General features: G+C 38.0%; 1 protein-coding gene across 2 annotated transcripts in view; it reads right to left on the reverse strand.

Annotated features, from left to right (window-relative positions):
* Positions 1-26,496, reverse strand: part of SEMA3C (semaphorin 3C) — a 122,620-nt gene that overhangs the window by 89,858 nt on the left and 6,266 nt on the right. The gene's annotated exons all lie outside the window — the stretch shown is intronic.

Here is a 26,496-nt window from a genome sequence, read left to right on the forward strand (position 1 = left end):
CAGTTACATTTAGGTCATGGGAATCTTTCAGCTGACTTCAGCAGACAGTGGATCAGATTTTAAAAAGATGCCAAAAGCGGGTGTTTCTCTGCATTTCACAGGGTTATGAATGCTTCAGATCACTGTTAGGACAACAGACAACATACAAGCTAGTACATTGAATTGTGACAACATGGGGCTTAGTTGTCCAGGTTGATGTGTGTGTGTGTGTAGGAGTTCCTGACCTACTCATACCTTGCAAGAGATTCCATGGCTCAGAGCTAAGGTAACCACAACCTTTGAAGTAGGCTATAAACATACGTAGTGCACAAATAACCTGGTGGTTTTGTTTCTTGCTAGAGGAAATTTTCAGTGTATTTATAATGTCCTTTGATGCTCCCTGTAAATTTGCAAACAAGAGGCCACATGTCCTTTCAATGAAACTTCAGTTATAAATATATGTAAAACAAGCTGCTGGAAGAGTTTGAAATAAACAAACAGAAAGAGTTACACATATATCACCAAAACACGGCTTAGTTACATATTAAAAGCTCAACAAGGCAAGCCTTGGCTCCTACAAGTTATAAAGGGTTGTTTAAATAGCTCTTTTTAACTAGTTATTTAAACTAAGAACACCATGTCTGAACAGGAGATTAAGATATACATTGGCTATGTGTTTCAGCACTTTTTAAACAAACCCCCACAAGCGTTACACATAAGAATTAAACAGACACAATGAGGAATGACTGCTCTTTCTCCTGCATGCAATATCACTCATTTCTAGAGCTGAACTCAAACAAAAACTCATTTGTGGATCTAAAATATTCAGGCATTATTTTGTCCTAAATAATGGAAAAGGGCTGGAAAGGACTGTCTCGAGACCTCTTGTCACCATAGATGGAAGCAAATCTAAAGAGACAACTTATTTTGACAGGGTATTGACAGAAATGAGAAGTAGGTTCTGTAACCTGGGGTATATACTACATGCTAAGTGAGAATCTACACAGACGCCAGCTTAACCTGGAACTCTGGATATCTTGTTGGTCACCAGTCGTGATTAGAGGACAGAAATTTTGCTTGACTTGATGAACGTATATTTTCTAGCCAAAACCCTGCTCTTGTCCTTGCTAACAAGAACACATACTTTAGATCAAAAAATATATTATGGTTGTCCCAAGCAACAGAAAGATATGAGACTGTGAGTAAGCAGGATGTCACCAGCAGTGCTGTGAATGCTTTTCCAATGACACACAGCATAAAAAAATAGTTTGTTTCAACAGATTTTGATCCATATGATATGTCATAAAAAATATCAAGGTAGGATTCTTTTAAAAATCCCCTTTATTTTATGCCATTCACTTAGGACTTCTCTTTTCGAAGCATACAGAAATCCAGGTCTTGATGATTTGTGGGCATTTTTGTAAAAATCTATCCAAATTTCACACATATGTTTACAACTTTGTGTTTCTGCAGATTTCTTCCAGCTTATACAAGTCCAGAGGGGTTGATGCATGTGCAAGAAAACACCCCAGTTCAAACTATGCTGGTTTATGTCAGTTCATAGGGTAGTGCCAGTCTACTTCACAAATATGAAAACATCTTGCAGAGAAAATAAAGCTCAGTCTAGTGTACTGAATGTATTCCTTGGTAGGGAAGTAGCTGCTATAGCCAACCTGCTCTTCACTGAACTGATTACCATTTTGATGAACTTTTACAAACATTCATCTTTGGCTGCCCCAAAACATTTGAATGAGACTAGGCAACTCTTTCATCTAGATGAGCTGCTGTTGCATGGTGTAACATTAGGTTACAGAAACCTGCTGCTGTAAGCATCCATTACCACAGCCTGGCAGTGACATATTGATTTTCAAGCTGGAACTACTTCCCTTGAGACTAGATAGCATATGGCTGTTTGTTAGACCTGCTGGGTAAAACATGTTGATGGCTAAAAGGGAAAAGATAGAAGAAGTAGGTGTGAGTCTTTGTATTTTTAAAAGATTATTACATTTTTAAAAATAATCATTCTGTCTTAGTAACTGCATTTTTTTAGACCAAATGAACTTCAGCCAGAGTCTTCTGCTGTGTTTATTACACAGACAGAAATTCATGAGCACTGGAGTTACAATCAATAGTGTTATCAAGTTGAAACTATTAGATTTTGAACTGAAACAAAGTATTGAAAGGCAGCACCAGGAACTATTGGTTTATATGTGACAGAGATCACAATTAAGCACCTGTTGTACAGAGCCTGGCCAGACAGACGGACAGCCATGCAATCTGTAGGATTCTTTCTGTGAAATGCTTAATGGGCTTTATGTTAGAAAATAAAGCAAACTGGTTTAGCTCACACTGAGGTCTACACAGTGTCTAGCCCAAAACAGCTATAGGGGTGGAATATAATTGAAATCAATTTTCAAATGACATTCCATCTTTTCCCCATAAAACACCTCCATGTATGTATAGATCAGTATTTGGTATATCTAAATTTCTATGTCTAGCAGTATAGCAAGTCAGATTTATTGAAACTTATTAGGCTGGACATGTAAAATGAATTCTATTGAATGGCAAAGTTAAACACTTCAATGTGATTTCAACTGAGGCACTCAGAAGAGCTGTGTCAAACTCTTTTAACCTCCTAATTTTGCTATTAAATGAGACGTAACTCCGCCCCTGAATACACTCATAAACTTTGCTCTATGCTGAAAAGTAAGTAGTGACCTGTTCATGGCAGATACTCAAAATATATGAAGAAAATAAAAATAATTAAGTGGATGCTCAGGAAATTATATTTATAAAGCTATTCAAAAGGCAAAGTTTTCATCACTCAAGCTGTCAAGTCATGCATTGGCTCCATGGACAAGCTCCAGTTCTCTCAGATATGAGTGTATTGGAGTTTTACTACCTAGTGAAAACAGTTAGAAAACAGTGAAAGCAGTGAAAACAGTGCTCACTACAGGGTTCAAAGTAGTTTGGACAACTTGAAACCAAGTACAAATTGAGAAAGCAAAAAGACAACTATTAGGCGGAAGATGTGAAGAACCTTTTCCTATATGGTACAAATCCATGGTCTAGGCTGTAGCCTGTAGTGTCCCAGCTAAAAAGATCACATGATCAGGAGAACATTTAGATTTTATTAAGTAATTCTATTTAAGTGATGATTAAAGGCAGATGAATGGGTAAAGTTACCACTGACAGGAACAGCAGCTGGTATGAGACTACTGTAGGGAAGTTTTTTCCATCCATCAATTTAGATTTGGAGCATGGGAGATTGTCACAGCAAACTACTTTGCTTCTATACTCAAATTTTGTTCAGGAATTAGCCTAGTAGGAGCTTGGCTGAGTTGCAATCCAATCTGGCTCCACTAATACTTTTAATATTTAGGCTGAAAACAATTTTTACCCAAAGACTACCTCAAATCGTTTTACTTGTCTGGTCTAGACAAAGCCCTGCTTGTATTGGAAAACATAATAAATTAACAAAATAAAAACTGTAGTAATTTATATTTTAGAGAGGCAAATATTAGCTATATAATTAAAACACATATCTTGGATGTGTTCATATATAGATGACGAATCACTGCTCCAAGATGCTATAGAAGTTCTGCTCCAGGATATGCTCATTAGAAGACTTCAACAGTAGCAGAAGCAACACATTGCATTACACTGTTTTGGTGATTTTAGTGATTTAACGATTTCTGAGCTTCCTCTTCATGGGCACAGAGAAGTGAAGGCGGTGAAAGCAGCACGCTATCCTAGGGAGCTGGCACAAGGGTGGGAGGCAGAGCAGCTATGGGTACAGTAGAAGAGCATCACACATTGAGCCATTTGCAGTTGCCAAAGTGCATGGGAGGAAAGGCAAAAACCTGTTCTGAGAAGGCAGCAGGCATTGTGTCAATCCTCACAACTCTCTCCCTCCCTAAATCTCTTCAAAATGCTTCTGTAATACCAAGTCATAAGACAATTACATTTCTCGACTGTTATATGAATGCTAATCCCTTGAGAAGCAAATGAGTCCCTCGTGGGAAATACTTCGGAGCATTACAGAAAGAAAAGGTGGAACACTTGAAGCTACAGGAAATTTTTATTCATTTCAGCATGATTTAACGGACGCACAGTTCTTCCTTCCTTGAACTCGAGAAGTGGCCCACTGTGGTTAACTAAATTAGACTCCATGACAGACTAGCCAAAGCTTTTCATTACTCCTTTTCTGAAAAAAAAAAAAAAAAAAAAAAAAAAAAAAAAGTTTTTCCAAGTTTAAATTCACCTCAGCACTTTCCTGGCTGGTCTTCTCATTCTGAAATTGAGCCCACTTCTGCCTTCCTCCTGCCACCACTCCTCACTCTTCCCCTCCAGCCCCCTCTCATTGCTCTACTGCCAAGCAGAGCCTGCACACTCACCGGTGCTGCTAAATACTCACTCAGCCCACATTATCCCAGGACCTATCACAGGTCTCTGATCACTGGAAAAATTATATTCTTAAAAGCTCTCTTTTATTAGAAACTTGGAAATGTATTTTAATCACTTTTAACAAATGATGAGAGCTTCTAATGTGCAGAAGTAATTTCTGGGCAAGGACATGAGGCAACTGAATCAAACTAACCTAAAGCTGTAAGCTTGATCCACTTAAACTCAGTAAAAAACTGTCAAACTAGTTTTCACTAATACTGTCAGACCAGTGGGTTAAAAAGCAAGCACTCAAGTTCTCCTGAACTTTTCCTAACTACTTCTGGCATATCTTTAACTGTAAAGTTCAGAGACTTCCAAAAATAAACTGGTTGAGACGCAGCTGCCTGCTGGCAGTGGCATCTCCAGCCGAGCAGGCTGCACCACGCCACGGGCATGGAGGGACCGCTGTGACCTGGGACAGGCTCACAGGGAGCTCTGCCATCTGGGCAAAATGTCAGGAGAGCTCAGGTCTGTCATCAACAGTGACACTGCAGAGCAGTGCCAGGAGTCCTGTCCCAGCGCCATGCCAGTGGGAAACCATGGAGAGTGGGCAAGGATGCTGAGGTTTACCCACATTTGCTGCCCCAGTAAAATCAAATTCCCTGTTCAGACATGGGTATGTGTAAAGTGTTGAGAAGCAGAGGATCAAACCAGCCTTGGGAAGAATGATCATTACAGCTGCTGCAGCATTATTACACACAAAACTCTGTATTTAATTTTGGAAAGTAATAATGGAGAAAGACAGGCTAGAAAATGACATAAAATGCAACTGAAGATTAGAAAGATTGATTTTTTCTGTCTTATTTTCAGTTCTGATGTCTAATTAACATTGCAAAGTGATAGTAGAGTCTTGTTTTCCTACAAGTGTTACAGATCTTTATGCCATTTTTGCAGCTTACTCAGTGTCTCTACCATGTAGAGCTTTCTGATATGCTTAATAAATGTACAATGTTCTCCTCCAGGATATCTAGCTTTTATGCAAAAACTCTTCACAACGGGTAATGAAAAACTACTTTAAAATCCAAGGAAAAATTCTAATGACTGAAATGAAAATATAAGCATTTTGGATTTTAATACTTGTTCTAATGCTTCTTCCACTTTTTCATGCCTTCAAGGAAGTGATAAAGATAATGGGCTCAAAAGGTACAGCCTACATTTATTTACGCTACTAAAAGAACAGCAGCATCAAATTAATTAAACACCATAAATTAAACAGCATTCCCTATTGCATACCTAAACACTTCTGCACTTTAAAACTGCATGCTGCATGGCACACAGAAGTTTAACCACAAAGAAAGCAAACGAACAAACCAGAAATTCTTCTTATTTTGCATATACCATATAACTGATTTTATAATCCTTTGAAACTTATACAAGCTAAAACTGCCTTCAGGCATCTTATGCACCTACAATTAAAAAAAAAAAAAAAAAAGTAAGTCTACTTTATTTTGTTATTTTTATTTACTTGGGTCCAATTTTGCAAAACCACATTAGCTAGAAAAAAAATAACTTAAGCATTGGAGAAAATAGAAGATTTTCCTGAGCATCATGATGAGTCTTTCTTGGTTCTTTAACACAAGCCCATTCACTGCCCCCAAGCCCTTGTTTCTCTCTACACCTTTTAACTCCAGCTCAAAGAACTGATGGATCAGCTAAACTTTTTCTCTTAAGACTGCAAATTCTTCAGCAGTGCAACTTCTTTTTTGTTACATAGAAAACAAAAAGCATAAAGAGATGATTTTACATGCACATTGCACAACAGCAGTAAAGACTCCGAGACTTTGCCGACTGTATTCTAGGCTGCATCACAAGAAGTGTGGCCAGTAGGTTGAGTGAGGTGATTATGCCCCTCTGCTCTGCTCTCATGAGACCCCACCTGCAGTCCTGCATCCAGCTCTGGAGTCCTCAGCACAGGACAGACATGGACCTCTTGGAGAAGGGCTAGAGGAGGCCACAAAAATGATCAGAGGGATGGAACAGCTCTCCTATGAGGACAGGCTGAGAGAGTTGGGGTTTTTCAGCCTGGAGAAGAGAAAGGTCTGGTGACACCTTCCAGTACCTAAAGGGGAGCTACAAGAAATCTGGAGAGCGAATTTTTACAAGAGCATGTAGTGATAGGACTATGTGGAATGGCTTTAAACTGAAAGAGGGTAGATTTAGACTAAATATAAGGAAGAAATTATTCACCCTGAGGGTGGTGGTGCACTGGAACAGGCTGCCCAGAGAAATTGTGGATCGCCCGTCCCTGGCAGTGTTCAAGGTCAGGTTGGATGGGCTTTGAGCAACGTGGTCTAGTGGAAGGTGTCCCTGTCCATGGACGGGAGGTTGGAAGTAGATGAAGTTTAATGTCCCTTCTATCCCAAATCATTCTATGATTCTATGACTCCACTGATGAACTACATTTTAATCTCCTTTCCATGACTATCTTCTTTCATGGCATGCAGAGAAGACAAGTACATGTGGAGGCTACTTTATGCAGAATATGCCTTGATGCCACAAGAGGGACCAAGGAGGCAGCAGATTCCTATGTGTAATAAAGTGCTGGCACCAGTGACATTTGTCTGAGTAAACAATATTATACCAAACCTGAAGCTCACACCAAACTTCAGGCCTGAATATCTTTGTTGGTTGAGTATGAGGCTGTTCAGAGCAAAAGTCTGTAGTGCCAAGTCAAAACCCTGCTTTTGAAGGAAGCCCTCAGCAGAACAGACCTATCCATACACATAAGGAATATATAGAGAAAAGCGCTTGGAGCAAATCTCTGTTACGAAGAAATCTGATGAAATCTGCTTTCACTGCAATATTCCAACACTAGTAACAATACTGCCAAGATCAGTCACAGAGTGAGACAGAGATAACTGGTTCCTAGATCATGAGGCCTCTATTCCAGTATTACAGCACCATATCTAGACCTCTCTGCTTCTTGTCTGCGTACACCAAGCACAGCAGACTGCCTTGGCACCGAAAAGTGGAGTCACAAAGCACTGTGGGGAGATGCAAGGAGGCAAATCTCTGAGATGAAAGCAGTCTAATGCTGCATCACCTAATGCCTGCTCTTACCAGCAACCCAACTTAGTATAGGTCTCCCCCATCACACCTGCCAAGGTAATCTTGTCTCACGCATCAGTAAGGAAATCGCTTGATCGACCTTCAGATGCATGACTTCAGGTGTCATTTCCTTTTGTAGGTAAAACCCAAGGTTTCCATCTCCAGTCAAACTGAATGGCAAAATGTAGGATTAATTAGCCTGAAAACTCCTGGAACAACATACCCTTTAATTCACACATCTGTCCTACTGCATATGTGGTCTTCGGAGGGCAAGAATAGACATGTGCCTGAATATATTATAATAAAAAGCTGAGAGTACAGGCCTACGCATTTGTACAGCTGGTGAGTCCATGGCAAAATGACAAGCTTCAGCAGAGTGTACATAAGCATGTAAATAGAGTTGTCCAAAGTTTTGGCTCTATTACTTCACTAGTATTGTGTCATTGGTGACATGTTAGTGTGCCTACGGACTTGGCTCACTGAATTTTTACTATTTCAAATCTAATACCTTAATAAGCAATTAGAAAAACAATACATATTCACTAAGTTCAAGGGAGTTAGTCTGGATTTGCACACATCAAATTACCATTGCAACAATGGAAGTGTATGCACCTGCAAGAAATAAATTAAAAATGTGCTGAATTGTATTTAGCATTACTTTGAAGTCTACCTGGAGGACTCCCATCATAGAAGAGCCCTTTACCACCCTAAGATTATCCATGGAATAATGAACTCCCTTGCTAAGATCTTCAGTATTAGTAATGTGAAGGAAAACTGGCACGAGCTTGGAACGCTATAAGTATTCAAGGAACTGAAGAGATTGAATTATCAAGGAAGATCAAGGAAACATGAACAAACAAACCAAATCGTGCCCAGCGAGGCCAAAAAGTGATTGTAAAGCAACATAACAACAGTTCTGTGTGAGTGTACTGTAGTCAGATGGGAGAGGATTAGGATGGAGCACAAAAGTATAATTCACTGTTACAAAGAGTTACCAAACAGAAAACAAAGGCTCATAGTTAGAAAATAACACTTATTCCTGAAGTTACAGCTCAGGAAAAAAGTTTCTGTGATTAGAACATTCATTACTGAACAAGAGAAAGAACTTAAAAAATGTGCTGGAGCAATCACTTTTTTCACTAAAACGAGGTGGATTAGAGGAGTTAAAGATTTCTAATATTTCTGATTTTCAAAATTCCTTCATTTATAAGACATGTCTTTTCATTAATACTGGATTTCAATATTGGTTGAGTCTATTTCTTAAGACAGAGGTCTCACAGTGACATTCTGCGCCTGTGTGTATATGAATGCACACACAGACAAAGGGATAGAGAAGTGTGTGTACATATTAGGAAAAGAGAGATATTTAGATATCTTTCTTACCTGAGGCAAAAATTATAAAGTGTTCTGAATTCACAAGTATCTTGAATAGATACCTATCCTGTTGCTTGAGGGAATGAGACATAAAAGCTCCGAGAAACAAGCAAAGTTAATGAAACTGAGCCAAATTCTCTGCTGGCATAATTTCATTAGAGGTAAATGCAGCTGCCCCCACATACATAGCTGAGAAGGCTACTTGAATGACGAAGAGAGAAGAGGGAGTCAGTCTAAATGTGTGGTTTCAAATTGTGTTTTTCACTGTCAGCACAAACTGTAATTGCAACACAGGGCAATTTTTATTAATTATGCACTTCAGAATTAGCTTATAAGTATGTATTGCCCTGCATTTCACAGTTTTTAAATGAGTATCTTCAGGATTGTTCTGATACAAGTATTAATTACAAACCATGCCTCAAATAAATGTACTATTTTCACCCTGACTCTTGTTATATCTCTGTTTTCCTTCACTTCCATAAAAATAATTTATAAAACAAAATTCACAGTCTTCATTCATTTTATAGCTGCTTTCAGTGCAGTAGTTTCCTTCAAGTCATAAAGCAAATTGTTCTTACAAAGCACCAAACAACAATTTAATTAACCTTATCAAGTTTTAAAGGAGATATTCACTAGGGCCTAAATCCACTCCAGAACACAGACATCTCTGTATGTCTGTATGCAGCATCTGGGGATCACTAGCATATAAAAATGACAGATTTGTTCACTCATAATAGCAAGAACTTAAAACCTCCAAGCACAGGAGTGTCCTCTGGCAACATACACAAATTTAAATCACTTTTGGCATCTGTGAGCCAGCCTAAAGCCAGGCCAAAGTGTTAGTAGCTTTCCAAAATTAGATGTTTCCCAACATCCAGCCTTGGAGATGAAACACAACAGATAATCTATGTGGCCTAATCTGTGCAGAAGACAGTTAAAATGAAGATTTTGCAGCCACGTGGCGAAAGTCCCCCTTCAGTAGGCTACAGGAATCATCTGGTGGATGTGAAGAATGGAACAGGGGCTGGCTGCAGCTCTGCTTCTCCACTGTCCCACAGGCTGCTCCTAATGGACAGTTTCTGTTTTACAGAGCTACTAGCTACTATAAAATAAAGTTGCAATTATGAAAACAAGAAACTGCAGCTAGGACTCAGATCTAATCTACTGCCCATTATGCTTCTCAGTCTAGTTCAGTTAATTCATCTTTTTTATTTTTTTCTTTTTGTGTATAGTGGCAGAGCTTAAAGAATGGAGCAAAAAGTACACTTCTTTGATTACCTTACCTTATGTCTCCTGCTTACAATAGTTATTTAAGAAACATTGGTTGAAATTGGAACTTCTAAGTCTTTGCTTCCAGATTAAGATGGAAACTAAACCACTTTTTTTCTCTATTATATACAACGCAGAAAAGAAAGTAATCTCTGCTTGGTTCTTTGAATGTAAAGTATGCAAACATTTCTCTTCAGGCAATGACCCTTCCTGTGAATTCCAGGCTGATGGAGGAACCTCCCTGCAGACTTGAATAGTACAGTTAAATACCGAGATTTGTGTTCTATTCCTGTCCTCGAAGACTCTTCCCTATCTGCTTCCAGGTAATGTTTAAAGAAAACATGACGATTTTGGGCAGCATTTGTTTATTTGATGGGGTTGCTTCAGCTCCCAGTCTAAGATGCCTAACTCTCCCCATGGGCTCAAAAGCAAGCACAGACACCTTTTAATTCCATTCTAGGATCCATCACATAATACTTTTGCCAGACATTTCAGCACATTATTCTTTTGTTGTATTAGCCCTCACTTTGTAATATTGTTTACATGCAATTACTATAGAGCATGTTGTGCATTACAGCATATAAAATATAACAAGTAGCATCATTCATTGCTAAATTGTCTGTTGAAGCTCATCCAATATATATTCATTAAAAGTTTTCAGGTATTAATGTTAGAAACCTTCGTATGTGATTGTGACACTGCACATTATTTATTATACAGTTTGCTAGTGGAGAGAGAACAAATTAAGTTCTCAAATCACAACTCATCTGCTACCTCAGGTATCTGTCACTCAATTGCAATGATCCATCCTTTATTCTAGAGCTAGCAAGGCCTGGGAAAGTGTGAAACTATGAGGATGCTTGGGTGACAATTTAACGTTGGGGCAGAAAGTTAATCTAATTTATCCAGACATAAAATGCATTCATTCTTGTTGCTTTTAAGCTGAGCTAGTGCATCTACCTAAGAATACTTTGAATATATATTCTTATTTCTTGCTTTAAGGTAAATACTTTATTGGCATATTTTTGTTTGTTTGATGAGAGATATGTGTGCTTCCACTAGGTGCTTAAGTGCATTAAAAAAGCCATGGTATGTGGCTACCAGGCTTACATGATACGTAAACCAGACTGTGAAAAGTGACTGTATTCCTACCCAGTGGTTAAATGCACAAAAGAACCATGGGAACCTTGCTGTCGCTTTTATTTTTGGCTTTAGTAAAACAAATCCTAACTCTTTATTTGTCAAATTACTATCTGTTACAGTTTGAACTTTCCTTAAGCTTTACCCTCCTAATGAAGTTTAATCTGCCTTTGGCTTGAAGCAAAAGAGCATTGTGTGTTCATGTGTGGGCAGGGTGAATGTGGTTTTGCAGAAAAGGAAGTCTTCTGTATGTTGGGGGCTAAAAATCAATGGAAAATGGAAGCCAGCCTATTGGCTTTGTTTTTCCAGCTGTCAAATTTTACTCTAATAAAGTAGATAGTATTTCTTTACAACCTCATTAGTTTTTCCTAAGCAAACTGACAATACCATTCACTGTTCTGTGAACGCAATCTCCATAATTTATGCTATTCATCTGTGAGAAATACTCTGAACACTTGTGTGTGTAGAAAAAGGAATCTTTCAGCAATGTGTTCAGAGGCCCAAACATTCCTCCTACCTTATTTTACTTTTTAACTTGGACAGGGGACTAGATACTGAAGGGTGCAAATGTGAATCGAATTGGGGGAGACAGTAAGCGTGAAGAATTGTCAGGGCAATGCACATTTAGCCTTGGCAAAATAGTACACAGTCTCTTAAGGAGCTTAGAAATAACTAACAACTGCGTTGTACTGTTTAGGATTCAGTGGGTCTAGTTTTTAACAGGAGTAAATATCAGAATAAGAAGAAAAAAATTGCAGCTATAGAAATACAAATTTGAATTTGTAGAGGATAAAATTACCCCCTCAGTCCTCATAACTCAAGTATTTGCAAGTCTCAGATTTACTAATAAATTTTATTTTTCCAGCACCCCTGTGAATAAGGAGGTAGCACTAGCACAAATGGCCACGTATGTAACAGCAGTCTTAAAAGGTTTATAAACGCTTCAAGGTATCTCATGTTTCTTATGAAACCTTGAAGTACTGAAATTGCTTTCATTAAAGACACTCTGTAACTGAGAGTTTTGTTGTTCTTTTCATTTTGAAAAATCTTTATTTGATTTTTGTCTCTGCACAATAAAACTCAAAGCTGTAATGCTGGTATTTGGGTTTTACCTTTTATCTGCCTCTGAATATTTGAGATGCTGGGAGAAATAGTCCTACTCTCAGTTTGTTTCAGAAGAATATTATTATTACTATTATCATTATTATCAAAATTGAAAAAAGGTAGCTTTAATCACTTAGGTATGAGACATATTTAATTGACTGCAGGAGAGACATTAATGAATGATTGCTTCCCATCCACCCCCATATTATTCCCACCGGCTAACACAAGCTTTAGCACTGCTGTGGTGGAAAAGAGAGCATTTTGCTTTTGATTTCACCTTCTTTTCTGAACTGTAGTGTAACGTTCCCTCAATTAGGAAAATTAAATATTCTCAAATGTAAAAATATTAACTAACTGTATGAGACAGCACAATTACAGAGAAGGTCTTTTTCTCTAACCTTTGTCTGAACTTGTAAATTACTGATTTCTTTTTGTGGTAGTTGCTTGACATGCCTCATTTCACTTGCTACCAGTTGTCATAGGATGGCAAAGTACATGGAAATCTTTCATTCTGCTTCCACCAGACAAACCTCAACAAAGAGTCTGGGTGCAGTCGTGTGGGGTAGTGGCTGAAGAGAAAAGAAGGAAAAAACAAACCTGCAAACCAACCCTGTCTCTATAAATAATACAAAGTGGCAATTACTGGCACGGGCACTGAAGAAGGGACGGCAGCAAACGTGAACCCTTTCTGTCATTGCCAAGGGAGCAGCCAGGCCGGCCCTGAAATGTGTAAGTCCCAGTTCCATGGGCTTTGAAACCTCTGAGCTAGATAAACACTACATGCTGAAGTTGGGACATAAGGAAAAATTGTAAAAAATAGAAACTGATTCTAATATTTTTTTGTTGTTGTTTTCATTCTAACTTTCATTAGAAAATTGACTACTGTCTTACAGTGAAAAAAAACCAACAAACATTGAACACTATCATGCATCACTGCATTCACAACTGCACACCTAACTTTTAGGGTGGAGAGTGATTAATTGTAGATTTCTAATTGGAATACTCAACCCATTGAAAAATATGACCCAAAGTTCAGTAAGATGATTGGACTTCGGAAGGACGTATGCTTTTTTTTCTTTTTTTTATTATTCACCAAATGAAATTTCTTTTTAGTTGCTGTTTCCTTTTCTTTTGTCAAAAACAAATGGAAACATGCAAGGCAGAGAAAGACTGCTGCAATGCAAGCTATATGCTGTGGATAAACTTCTGAAGACCATTTTGAAATTAAAATGCATCTGTTCAAAGTGTATGGAGACACACACATGAATACAGATATTTTTTTAAAGTTTTGTACCATGAGGTTTTGTAACACAAAGTTCTGTAACACAATCTTACTTTAATTTGTGTGTAACATCCATAAAATTGAACACAGAGCAAAAGCTGGAAGAAATAGCCTTTCTGTGTCCTATTCTCCTTAAGAATTTCCTTTCCTTTTGACATTTTGGCTTGTTTCTTTCAGAGGGCGCATTCTGTCTAGAATACCCTGTTTATGCTGGAGGAGCAGTTTGCAGTTGTTGCAAGCCTAACTTAACAGTTAAAAAAACCCCAAAAAAACAAATCTGCAAGACTTATTTCTACCTTCTGGATCACTGCTGCATGTGCCTTTCTCGCAAAAAACACATCAAGAGAGTAATGTTGTTCCCTGTGCTAAATACCAGGGTAGAATTCCTGTTGAGTGGGACATGTACATGGAAGCAAGAAGTCTTAATCCTGTAACACCATTTACATTAATTATGGTCTACAAGCTGAGCAGCACTAAATCTGTTATTCCCTTTACCTTGCTTTCAGCCTCTTTTTTCATGTGCAGGAGGAGACAAGGCAGAGAAGGTGTGGCAGCTGGGCAAACAGAGGTGGCATATTTTGCTATGAACTGTGACCCCCAAATCCTAAGTAATGTTTGTGGAAAAGAACAATTGCTTTATCCAAGAACAATCTTGTTGGTATTTTCTATCAATAAAGAAATCATCAAAGGATTTTTTTTCCTAACTTAATTTAGAAAGAAAATAGTTTTATTTGTTCTTCAAAAAATATCTTCATCTCGTCTAGTCTTTTTTATCATTGGCATTTATTGTTGTAGATAACAGCTGTTGAGAGCCTTCAATCACAGAGCTTTTGAAGGCTGATGGAAGCATCAAGCTAATATTTTCAGTGGCTCTGGGATCTGAACCCATATCCTCAGGATTAAGGTGGATCAAATGAAAATGAATACCTCTTTACAGACAAAATCCACCTATCCTTTACCACACAGAGAATGAATTTGTCTACACAGAGTCTAGAGCAGTGAATTGAGTATTTTAATTATTATTATTATTCATATACAAACTATTTTGCTCCTATTTTGGTATTACCAAAATGAAACAATGTTTTGGCTTCCCCAGTGACAAGAATTAGTTCCCAAAATGTACATTAATATAGTAATGAATATAGGCTTTTGCTTTTAAACAGCTTGTATGAATTGAGTTATGGGCAGGAATCAAAAGTTATCCTCAGAAAGTTATAGAGAAACATCTCTAAAAATGGCTGGCAGACGAGTTCCTCATGATATCATGACATCCATCATCAAGAAACACTCAAAAACTGCCATGGGACACAACACTCACATTTGTTCACACCCTCTGGAAAACAAACTCAGCAGTTGCCTCTAACCCCACTGGAGCCAACAAAATCCTCTTTTTTCTGCCCCAGCTGGACAGTGGAACAACTTAATAGCCGTTACGTACATACACAGACAGATAGATAGTCCTGATTCAGATCTTTAAAGTGGCTGAATGATGAACTACTGTAATATGAATGGAATCAGACTGTTCATATTATATGAGGAGTTGAGCCTGGAGAGAGATGAAGAGACAGTGAACAGTTACTGAACTGAGCAGCTCACCATTAGAATGGAAGAATCTAAGACTGAAAATAAGCCAAAGAACAAATAAAGTTTCTGGAGCGCATGGCACAGATGGAGAGATGAGAGAACTGGGTTGGTCTGGTTTTAAGAAGCAAGGAAAAGGGGAAATCTTATTGCCGTGTACTGGAAGCTACTGAATCATTGACATTAAAGGGTGGGATTTCCACCTTTGGAGTTATTCATGACTGAATTGGGCACATCTCAGAGCAACCTGATCTAATCAGACCTGCTTTGAGCAGGATGTTGGCTGGAGCTCCCTTCCAACTCATATGATTCTGTGGTTCTGTGGAAGACAGGAAAAATGTAGTTTTGTTAAATAATGTCAGTAAGAGACTATACAACCTCTCAGAGAGGTTAAAGAAAGTTTCCCTAAGTCTGTACAGCCTAACAATCAATAAACTTTTAATGACTTTTTCAAATATTCAAAATAATACAGTATCAATCACAGGACCCAAAATAATAACCTCAGAAGAACATACCATATTACTAGTTTTTTGAATGATGGTAGTGTATGTATGCATGCATGCATGTGTGTGCGTTTAACATTAAAGAACAGAGCTCCAGCTTCAAACTCAGGCCCTGAAAAGAAAGAAAATCACATAGCTTGGGCAAATTTAGGATGATATGCATATGGAACAAGATGTGGCCAGGTAGTTTAGAATTTTTTACTCTGGACTTTGCCATCTTAATATCATTTTTGCAAATTTTTTTTTGCTATACATCTGCCATATATCAGAAAACATAAAACATGCCCAGAAGGAGACTCGTATACCTCCACAAACATCGTATGTGCTGCAGAAGTCTGCTTTATCTGTTCAATGTAACATTATACACATGTACAAGCTTTGAAAGTAAACTTGAAACAGATGTTACTGTAAGTAAAGATCTAATATCTATTGTGAGACCAAGTGTATACTGTGAAATTTGGTTATAAATGTCACTTATTTCATTTAACCTTAACTTTAAATTGGTATTAAAGGAGTTCAACTGAGTTTTAAAAATGAATAAATAAATTCTACACCTGTAAATTTAGTTGCATTCTGCGCAGTCCACCATAACGTGTTGACTTACTCATCATATTACAAATGAGCTCAGTTTAACAGGAAGTCAATCTGTTTTTCTTAAACAAGGGAACAAAGGAAATTATGTACAGAAAATACAGGTAGAATCATATGACATTCCTTTCATATCATTTCTTGTAATGTTGCATATCTAGAATTTCTGCCATTCCTTAGAAGAGGAATTTTTATATTTTACTGTGCAGCTACAGACAGATCCATGTTTTTCCCTTCCACACCAGCAAAATTTATTGTATTAATCTGTAAGTAAACAATTTACACAACATGCAATGTTTCAGACTTGCAACCTCACACTTTAGGCACAATAATTTGCAGTAGGCATCTAAATAAAGATTCCTGATGTTGAGTGTTTATAGCTTCCATTGTGGACACAGGCTGCCAGGTCATTTGGGTCAGATTTCTGACCTTTTTGAGAAAAGCTAACTTTGTTCTTCAGAACTGCTCTAGTAGATAAGCTGTGCTGGAAACACTGCCAAAATAGATGCCAGCGTCTTCATACTCACACCTATCGATTGCTGATAAATTCAGAGAACCACAAAGCAGCCAGGTTGGAAAGGATATCTGAAGCTTATGTCAGCCAAACTCCTGCTCAAAACAGGACTAGCTACTGAAGTGAGATAGGTTTGCATAGAACCGCATCTAGCTGAGTTTCAAATACCTGGAGTGATGAGAGTCCAGCCTCCCTGTATAACCTGTTTCAGTGTCTCACTATGCCTATGGTGAAGAACTAAAAAAAAAAAAAAAAAATGGAAAAATGTCCTACCATCTAAACAGAATTTATTTTGCTAATACTTTAGACTTCTGCCTTTTGTGCTGTCACAGTGCACTTATTAGAAGAGTTCAGCTCTGTCCTCTCTCTAGTCTCCCTGTCAGACAGTTGAAAATATCCATGAGATGCCCCTCAACCTTCTTGAGGCTGAAGAAAGTCAGATGTCTCAGCATCTCCTTGTACACCATGTGCTCCAGCACCCATAACAGCTTAGCAGTCCCTGACTGGCTGCTTTTATTTCTCTAGCACCTCTTATGCTGTGAGGGCCCAAAACAACACAGCAATCTCCCTGATTTCTCCTCTCCAGAAATCAAAACAAATAAATGGACACGACTGCAGAAAACTTTAACATATAAAAGACACTGTAGGCCAGAATCGTGCTCAGTTCCTGTGTAGAAAATTAATATTTTGCCTCCTAACTGAGCCTAAAGAGAATGCATGTATGTACTTTCTTCAACATGAGCAGATCCGATATCAGATCCGAAGTCAGCTTCAAAGGAGCTGGAGATTAGAGCAGATGTTATGGCTGAATGTTCTCATACATGAGATGGAGTGGAGTACCTTCATCCCAACTCCTTCTGCCTGTGAATAATCTCCATAAGACCCTTTCATCTCTTGGTAACTCCCACATTATCCTCTCACTCTCCACAGAGAAATAGTTGCTTTCTTGAAAGGGCCTTTTGGAGAAAAAATGTCCCACAATCTGCTATTTCTCTCTCACTCATTTCCACATAGAACTCACAGCTATCAGCCAAGAATTAGAGCCTCGTGGAACAAAACTCATTTTCAGCTGCTCAGCAAACAGTTTGGGGCCATCAGAGACACAGAGTAGGAAAAATAAGCAAAGGGAACAGTAAACAGTGAGTGGCCACCTTGTTTATTCAGAGTGCCTGTGGTTTATTGATGTTACACACAATCTCAGGTTTAGCTATCTTAGATGTTTTCTCTCATGTCCAACCTGATCTGAAAGGGACTTTACTCCAGCTGGCTAGGGAAGCTTTCAACAGCCAGAAGCAAGCTATAAACCTCTCCCAATGCCATTGTCCCCTCATGTGTAGAAAGAGAATAACCTTAAAGCAAAGGTCCTTCGCAGTCACCACACAGAGTGAAAAGAAACAACCCAGCTGCTGGCCTGTTGGACGAGTCCAGGCAGACTTCTTTCACCTCTCTAAGGACAAGATAAGAGAGAAACTGGCTATACAAAGAGGACAGGCTGCCTCATAACCAGCATTCAATGCCTGACTCCAATACCAATACTAATATAAATACCAGTACCAAAATACCACTATGAATAAAAACACGCTCAATAGAAGAAAATATAAAATAATAATAACAATAATAATAGAGGGGGATCTCATCACTATACTGCAGTTATGGATGTATCTGGAGTGCTCTTGAGAGGGAAAGTTCTTTGGCAATGAGACCCTGAGCATCTGGAAAGAAATGCATCTTTTTTCGAAACAGCAAATAGAAATTAGGTCATTAATTGTGACAGATTCCTGTACTGCAAACAAATTCACCTCAAGAACGATTGTTTTTTTGTTTTTGTTGTTTTGTCCTTTTTTTTTTTTTTAATAGATATTTAATTCTATTAGATCACACCCCCCTAACACATCTATGTAAATTACCACAGTAGGTATGAAACCTGCCTAAGTATTGATTCAGCTGGCACAACCTTCCTTTATAAAACTCTTTTCAGAGCTCTTGCATCAGGGTGGTCTGCTCTCCCCAGCTGCCAGGGAGATGCTGAATTCCTGTGCTTGCCCCTGTCCCCCAGCGCCTGCCTTTATTGAAGTGGACACAGCAGCAGCTTTAACTAGCCCAGCCACCTATATACACACAAATGCAGCAAGGCTCTTTCTGTTCTATAAGCACCATGCTAGTGCTTCATGAACTCACTGATCATCTTCAGGGTGGTGGGCCAGGAGGGAGAATTCATCAACCAAGGAAACACATACCGTGCAAGTAAAGATTCTCCTGCATCTCAAAGGAAAAGATGGGACCAGATAAAAGCCTGTTGTTTGTCAGACCTTGTTGGTGGGTCAAAACATGCTGACCAAGTTTGTAAGTCTTCTCCTTGCTTCACTTTCAGAATACTGTTAGTGCAGACAGTGGCACACCTGAGCACTTTTGAAATTTTCAAGTTATTTTTGCAGTTTTATGCAGTTTTGCCACTTTAGGAATAGACCTTTTCAGCTGCCTGTGTCAGTTTAAGAACATGTTAATGTGAGATCAGGAAATAGTAGAGAGGAAGTCTGAAGAAACATCCAATGAAATAAAAATCACTGACATTTTATTCTTCTCCTACTCTACTTTTGAAAAGTATGTTTGAAAAAGTCTTAACATTTGCAACCATCCATATCTCCTGGATAAATGAATGGCTGACACCCTTCTCATTTTAAAGGGACTTATCAAAGCTATAAAGATGATAAGTTATTAAACCACAGGTAATGGCTTTGCAGGCATATTCATTTTCATATTTTATAGCCATGTGTGCAGTTTTATTTCCTTAATGCAAACCACAATAAAACACCTCATGAGGGCTTTAAACTCTTTTGTCTTTGCTGTAGGTTTGTCTGCTTCAAGAAAAAAAAAAAGTAAAAAGATGGTGTTTTATTTTCAACAGTGGCAGGAAGTGGGTTTTTAGATGAATCAGCTTAAAAAATTCCAGCTGTGTTCACGTTGAAGCCATTGAAAAGTCTAAGCCCAGGATCAGCTCTCCACGCCAACTAAATCCTTTTCAGGCCTCAAAAAGTAAATTTTTGAGAAAATGCCAAGCCTCTCCTTGAAAATAACATCTTAATTGGCTGATATTAAAAAAACAAAGTGCCATTCTGAAGATGTAAGTGCTCACTTTTCTGTATACTTATTAGATATTGTACCTTGTAAAAGCACTCAACATACTAACACAGAGACTGTCTCGGAAAACTGCAATGACAGGTATGCAGGATGGTTATTTCAGACAAGGTGGAATTTCTAAGAACCGTAGAAACTAAATGTGCTACAAATGTCGCCTGTACCATGGAAATGCATCAGAAAGGCCAAAGAAGTGTGTGACAAGGAAAACATCATGTTTCATTCCTTGTCTGGCTGTGGCTCAGTAAAGGATAAGGAAACTCCACTCTTATTGTCTTCTAAGATCAGTAATTGCTTTCAAGGAGACTCTATATCACTTTTAGGTTCACATCCAGTAAAATATTTGAGAACAAAAAGCAGAAAATGCAGGAGAATATATTGATGTATGTATGAAACAGTGTTTTGAATGCACATGCCTTCTTGCATTAAAAACAAATTACTGTAGGATTATTAACACATCTATCCTTCTATTGTTTCCTCTTTGTTTCCTGTTACACTACTAATTTTCGTGTGCATATATACCACGATACTTATCTTCCCCTTTTGCTGTTCAAAACTTTGCATTCTTGGCCTGTTACATGAGAAGAAAAGGAACCTCTTCAATCCCAGCCACTGAACTGAATGAGCAATCAGACACTTACCTCACATATTTCCCTTATCCCTGTAAATCTACCTCTGCAGCTCCTTTAAGACAGGAGACTGAGGGATATAGCCTGATTTATATAGATGTTAAAAGAAGCTAAATATTTTCCCAATTTAATTCATTCTGAGCTGACAGAAATTGATTTATTCTGCATAACAAAGGAAATGGTAGTAAGCAGCAGAAACAACAACAAATGACCAGAATAACAGGTGACAGAGAAAGCCTATTACTCTCAGGGAAGGATTTACAAGACCTTGTTTGGTTCAGTTTTTTTTTTAGTTGCATTTGCAAAGTGATACAGTAGCTATGAAATTGCAAAGGAAATACTAAAAGGAGAAAATAGATAGTTGAAACTGAGTTTTAATACGTCACACATTTACTGTGTAATTCTAAACCAAAGTCCTTTTCTTTATTTCAGAATGCCAGTCTGAGCCTCTTAATGGCAGAAAGTGACGCCTTTAATTGAAGAATTTGGCTTCAGTTTGGGTTTTTTTTGTTGTTTTGTTTGGCTTTTTTTGTTGTTGTTTGGCTTTTTTGGTTGTTGTTGCTGTTGTTTATTTCTGTTTTTTTCTCTGATTGGCTGGTTTGGGTCATGTGGTGGTTGTTTTTTATCTTTTTTTTTTTTTTTTCTTTCTAAAATTAACTACCAAGACATTTTTTTCCATTAAGCAACTTGGCAGTCCAGGGTGATTGTGATGTCTCCTCATCCGCATTCTAGAAGATAATTTCAGTAAGGCAATGATTTATCTCATAGCAGTGACTAATATTAAGCAGAACAGTTCAAAAGTCTGTGTATTCATTCCAAACTATTTCTAAATGTTATATTTCACAAAATCATATTTGCATTTGAAATTTGTACTTGAAGAATTACCTTCTCATAAAAATAGGGTGTTTTCTACATAATGTACTTACAGCTTTCAAAAATAATCATAAAAAAAACCCAAACCAAATCATTCTTGCTTCCCCAGGATTACGGTTGTCATTAAAAATGGCATATCACACTCCTGAGATGATGTTGAAATTAAGAACTGGCCAAATTAACAATTAAGAACTCAGCCCTGAAAGGTGCTCATAGACCAAACTCTAAGCTCATAATGATTTGAGGGCATTCACATCCCAGATCTGAAATTCACCTTCTCTCCCGATTAACACACAGAGTATCTAATAGAGCCTGCATTGAACTTAGTGGGGCTATATAGTGGTGAAACGCTGTTCCAGAGATTTTTCTATCAAGATGGTCTGATAGAGGGTTCCAGAAAAATAGGGTTTTTCAGATAATGGTGAAATACCATTGGCTACTGTTTCTTGTATATAAGATGTAAGATGGTACCACTACATTTCTTCAAAATGTTTTCTCCTGTTTTTATAACTTAAAAATATTGATACTGTGTTTCTGAAAATAATCTGATCATAATCTGGGTTATTAATTGTGGTAATCAAGGAGCCTTTGTAGCACTCTACTTTTGCATACTGGTTTGCTGGGTGAGAGTAGCAGTTGTGAGTATCCCAAATACTAGCTGCTGTACAGAGGGACAGGAAACATAACCTCTATCAACATTATTCACACAAGAAGCAAGAGACTCTTCCTCAAGGAGAGAGAGATAGCCCTATGTTCATAACAATAAGAAGAAAAACTAAATTCTCTAAAGGGCATAATGTTCCCAGCTACAGAGAGAGGGCAGTTTCGTGGGAGAGGCAAAGCTATCACTCCTTATCTTCCTTCAGCTGTGATACCAGAGTCTTAGCTTCCAGTAAGCAGGATTTCTGCTTCCAGGAAGAAGCCGTATCAGTGGTGGATGAAGTAATGATGCAAATGCAATTGTACCAACTTTCCATTGAATAAGAATGGAGGTATGAAAGGAAGGGAGGAAGGACAGAACCCCCATTAATCACCATCATTCACTTAGTTACTGGAAACACACACTTGTCTTAATTTACACACTTCACAGTACGACAGAAGACCCAACTTCACACCAATTCACTCAGGTAATGGAGTATTTTTCACTCCTGAGTTGCATCCCCGAGACCCCAAGTCTGTATTCGGTTGAACAGGAGAGAACACACAGCCCCCATTTAACCTGGAGTCTGCTGTGGCCATGGCAATCTGGATGTAAAATGAGATGAGATGCAAAGCCATGCTGTGAATCAGCAAACTGTGTCCCTATGACAAAGGCCTTTCCCTGAGAAAGAGTTCTAAGTCTTTTTATGAAGGACTGTTATTGAGAACACTGAAAAGTCAGCACCAAGAAGAACAAAATACACATGTTGAGGAAATGGCCAGTTCAAATGACAGGATAAGGTCTTGGTCTATGTATTTATTCATGGCAGGATCTCAGTCAACGCACTTCAATAAAATGAGTAATTATTGTCAGTCACGTCACTAATTACATTTGGTACACAAAAAGGCTTGTGCAGTACCATATATCAAAGTGCACTGTGAACTCATCCCATATGGAAATGGCTCACAGAGGAGCTCTTGTTACTGGTCCTCAAACAGTCCTGAAAAAGATGGGGTATTAGAAATGTCTACATCATTTTTCTCTCATCGCATTTTTTTTAAACATAAAAGAAGATGTGTTGCACAATAATGCCAATATAACTGCCTAAGTAAGGACTTCAGCACTTGCCTTGGACAGGCAACACAAGGGAGAATTGTAATGAGAGTGCAGTGGAATTGGCCAAGATAAGCTGCTTTCCTCTATGACAAGTAGAGAGAGCAAGGATGTGTCGAATCCATCAAAAAGTTCTAAGATAAAGTTTGACTTTTTCCATACCAAAATAAATAATAATAAGAAAAAGAGGTGGTTCAGATACAGGTCAAATTGACTGAGTTGGGGAACAGAAGAGATTAAAGGAAGTAAGACATCTCTTAGATAACACATCTTTTTTTTAGTATGCAAGAAACACTGAAGTCTTCTCAAACTTCGTAAAATTCAACGACTTCTTCATCCAAGAGTAGGATTAAATTTATAAGCTTTTCCCCTAAATTCGGGGGCTGATCCTTAACTACCTTGAAGATAATGTACTTATTTGTGCTTTCTGACAAGGGTGGCTCTTATAGCAACTTCAGAGAACAAACAATGAACTGGACCAGTCATCATCTGTGACTTAAGTGTTATTGCATGATAGTTTCCATAACTGAAGTCAGAGCACATGGCACGTGCAATCTAACCTTAAAAGCAGAACTGATGTATTAAATTCTCCTCTCATGTACACTCATGTTAACAATAATGACTGTGAAGCCAAGGTAGTGGTGCTGCCACTGAACAAGAGTTAGTGAGAAAATAAGCAGATTCAATGTCATTTGTCAAGTGGGACCTCTACCCATGGAGCTTGAGAAAGAATACTGAGAATTTTACAGAATGAAGATGACCCCCTACATTTGATCCCCGAAGACTTCAATTTGTAAATTAGGTATTTGTCTTTAAGAACAACCAAAGACTTCGTTGTCAATTCAACCATATGTAAAAATACTAACTTCATTACTAAAGATTAAAAAATAATAATAATAATTTTAGTTGACATTATTCAAAACTAAGTTTTTTGATCTCCAGCATGAGACAATTGGAGGGGAAGGATTTTCATGTGGTTGGTGCTCAACGCTTTACAAATTAGTATTATTTACGATTCACAAAGCTGTGAAAGCCACACATCAGTTACTTTTGAGAAAATCTGAGCCACAATTTCCTGAAAATTATGCAACTATAAATACCTAAAAGATTTCTGTATGAGTCTTGCATAGAAACAAAAATAAAACCACAGTTCTCCTTTCTCTCTTTTTCTTTTATCTTTTTTTTTTCCCTCCCCCCCCCCCTTTTTTTTTTTTTTTTTTAATAAATAAATGCTTTACCTCTACTTCATTTTGCTTTCATTCCATGGACACCACCAAAGATTCAATCAACTGTTTGAGCATAAACCATTACCTACTAGACTGTCATCAGCACAACGTCCCCCAAATAATAAATGAACTTTTTATTAACTCTGGTAACATTAGCATTACAATGAGGGATTGTTTAAAAACACGTTGTACTGCTGTTGCTCAAGAGCTCAAAGAAAATGGTTCTCAGTTCCTTTATTTTTCCTTGAGGGTAACCACAGGGGTTGCATTAAATCTTTTAAAATATGTTGACAGTTAAATAAGTGCTGCTGTTGCTCTGGTGACATTTTATGCTTTTTAATTGTCATTAATGAAGCTGACTGATACTTTCTTAAAAGCGCTTTACGTGTTCTAGTAATTTCATGACAAAAAGAGGAACAAAACTGTCTGCAAATTAGCCTTGATCCACTTCTCGTATGGAATTTTCACTGGAGACAATGGGAGAATCTGCATGGGAAAAATCTGCTTGACCAGACATTTTAGGTAGGAATGCATGAAATGCTTCCACTAAATTGAGAAATTATCACTTGGTTGTGTGTCTCCATACAAATTCAAAGCTTAAAGATGATTTGCTTGAGTGGGTTTTCCAAAATAAGTAGTGAAGCTGCTTTGACTGATTCAGAATCTGATGTTAAAATGGTATGGCCCAAGATTTTAGGGTTGTACCAAAACCCAAAATGTAAATGTGAGCTGGAATGAAATGAAAGTCTGAAACTCTCCTGGAGTCTAATGATTCCTTTCTTATTTTGATAATATTCCCACTGATTTGAGAAAGGTTTTGCCCTTCTAAAGACTGAAGGATACAGGTCCCAATTATCTGCTCAGGAACATGCAGTAACAAGGAGGAATGCATGTAGCCTGAGAAACAGCAGACACTATGCTTGATAGTTCATAAACAGATAAGGTAAGTCTTTTGCTATGGGTAGAAAATAAACTATGGTGCTTTAAATTATGATGAGTGATTTAAGTAGATTAAGGAAGATCTATTCCAGAGCCAAGGAGCCTGAGGAGGTAAGAGGAGGGGGGACGGTACACTTATAGCTCAGGGAGTGTCAAGTCCTTGGCTTCTCCCACCCCAGGTTCCCTCTCTCTCTCATGCTCCACGGTAACACAACAGATGATTCCCCAACATTACAGCATCTGCTGCACAACAAAACTCACATCTTTGCAATTTTAGAATCAGAAAAATCTGCATCCACCTTTCTTTCTTCAACTGTAAGGGCTTTTCAAGTGCAGATATACAAATATTTATGGTTCAAGGCATCACAGTTGAACAGGATGATCAATCATCCATCTAATTTGTCATCAATGGAATCATTATGACAAATCATTCCAAGCAAACTGAGAACCCCTTTGCCTGATTCTCCATAAGCCTAGTGCCACATATGACCATATACCTGTGCAAAGCATGCAGTTCAGCTCCAGCCTGACCCTTTCCTTCATCCTAGTAAATGGCTCTACCAGGTGCAAAGCAATAGAAATCAGGCCTCGGGGCTCTGTATGGCGCTGCAATTTTCAAGCCACTCAGGGTGCAGACAGCAATAAGTTCCACACTCACGTCAGACACACATTTAACAATCTCAGCTAAGTCATGAGCTACATTTTAATTAGACAAGGGGCCAGGCTTTTGATTTCAAAAATAGAAATTAGGGTTGCAGTCCTTCATCTATTGAAGTTAATTGCAAAAATCCCTATTATCAGGCTCTTGAGGTATTACCCAGGCTTACTTTTTAATTACATTTGATTCTTAATGAAGTAGATGGCAGAAAGAAAAGCAGCCCATGATTCAAATGATTCGCATTTTTATCTTTCCTGATGAACAACAGAATAGGTCAAGGTACTTGCTGGATTTTCCCATGAGAAATGCTGCAATGTGAATAAGCTCAATTGACTTGATCTTGAAGGAGCAGGTTAACTTTGAAAAGCGTCACTCATTTTCTCCTCCTGTATACATTCTACCCTCAAAACTTATGCAATGTAATTATAGACACCAAGCCAAATCCAATTCAGAAC

This window comes from Columba livia, chromosome 1 (genome assembly GCF_036013475.1).
Source record: "Columba livia isolate bColLiv1 breed racing homer chromosome 1, bColLiv1.pat.W.v2, whole genome shotgun sequence".
Lineage (NCBI taxonomy): Eukaryota > Metazoa > Chordata > Aves > Columbiformes > Columbidae > Columba > Columba livia.